Here is a 1,787-nt window from a genome sequence, read left to right as displayed (position 1 = left end):
TATGAGATTCTCCAGGCAAGAATATTGGAGTGGGTAGCCATTCTCTTCTCCAGGGGATCTTCCTGACCCAGGCATAGAGCCTGGGTCTCCTGAATTGGCAGGCGAGTTCTTTACCACTAGTGCCTCTTGGGAAGCCCATATTCATCATAAGAATTGTCCAAGGATTATTAAACCATCAAACATGTATAACCTTGGGTTGACCTTGCTGCCTCTAAAACAGAAAGTTCACAAGGAACTAGAACACCCAGTCTTAATCACTTCTTTAACTTTCTGTACGTGGTTGATGGGTTTTTATGACTGTCATGGTCAAATGTTTTGATAACATGTAATGCACTCATATCTAAATACTTTGAAATTTTATATTTCATATCCTCTTTAAATCAAGATCTACCAAGATATTTTCATTTTATTCTATAGTATGCCAGGCTTTTTTAATGGATATAAAGTTGTGTATATGAATATATCAATTTAGATCAAGCTTGTTTGTTATTTAAATTCTCTGTGTACACTTTTCATTTATTTGAATTTTTATTCTCCATAAAAAACAAAAACTATCTAACTATAGAAAAATTTTTTGCAGGTACTTTTTTTCCCCCCATGAATTAGGCATGCAATTGAATCTCTCCCCATTGCCGCCATTTGTATTTTGTGATAAAAACATGATTAACCTCAGGCCAGAGAAGGCACTGGCACCCCACTCCAGTACTCTTGCCTGGAAAATCCCATGGATGGAGGAGCCTGGTAGGCTGCAGTCCATGGGGTCGCGAAGAGTTGGACATGACTGAGCGACTTCACTTTCACTTTCACATGAATCTTACTGTAAGAATCAGACATCATACAACAGGTCCATGTGTAATTATAATTGTATCTTTAAATGATCACTATGAGGGCATGCAACAGAATAATGAGAACTAATGAGGAGAAGAACTGCCCTGAAGCATGTGGGATCTTCCCGGACCAGGGATGGAACCCGTGTCTCCTGCACTGGCAGGCGGATTCTTTATCGCTGTACCACCAGGGAAGCCCCCTCCCCCGCCCCACATTTCTGCTGCGTCCTTTATAGGCTGTGACTGATGGCCTTTCACAACTTCTAGTATCCCCTTTCACACTCAGCCATCGTGTCAGGATCCACTGGTGTAGGTGAGTGTTTTACACTAGCAATAGTTTAAGTCAAACGTTGCCACTGACTTTACTGTTTGCAGATTAGAATGGATTTGAAGTTACTCCTTTGCTAATTGGCCACCAGCTCACTTGCTCTCTCAAGTCGGGGAGAGTCGGCTGCCAAGTTACAGCAGAGGGTGCATCACTCCCCAGACCTGATTAGGCCAGGCTCTCGCTTCTTGCTGGACTCCCCGAGTGTGGCCAGGGGGCTCCTATGGGAGCTTTGCACGCTTGCGGGGCTGCCGCAGAGGGGGACACCTGTTTTCCCAAGTGTCCAACTCTCTGTGACCCCACAGACTGTAGCCCTCCAGGCTCCTCTCTCCATGGGTTCCTCCAGGCAAGAATACTGGAGTGGGTTGCCATTCCCTTCTCCAGGGGATCTTCCTGACCCAGGGATGGAACTCGGGTCTCCCATATGCAGGGAGACTCTTTACCATCTGAGCCACCAAGGAAGCCCAAAGGTGTTTTTCTTTCCACTGGTGCTGGCATTAGTGAAAGTATACACCCAGGCTGAGAGACACATTCATACAGTGAACGTGACAGAGTTGGAAAAGAAAATGCGGGACGGCAGGGATTCAGCGTGGGCAGGAGGTTGGGAGAGCCCCAAGCCGACACTGGGCCAGGGA

The sequence above is a fragment of the Bos mutus genome, chromosome 12, assembly GCF_027580195.1.
Source record: "Bos mutus isolate GX-2022 chromosome 12, NWIPB_WYAK_1.1, whole genome shotgun sequence".
NCBI lineage: Eukaryota > Metazoa > Chordata > Mammalia > Artiodactyla > Bovidae > Bos > Bos mutus.
This window is presented reverse-complemented; position numbering follows the sequence as displayed.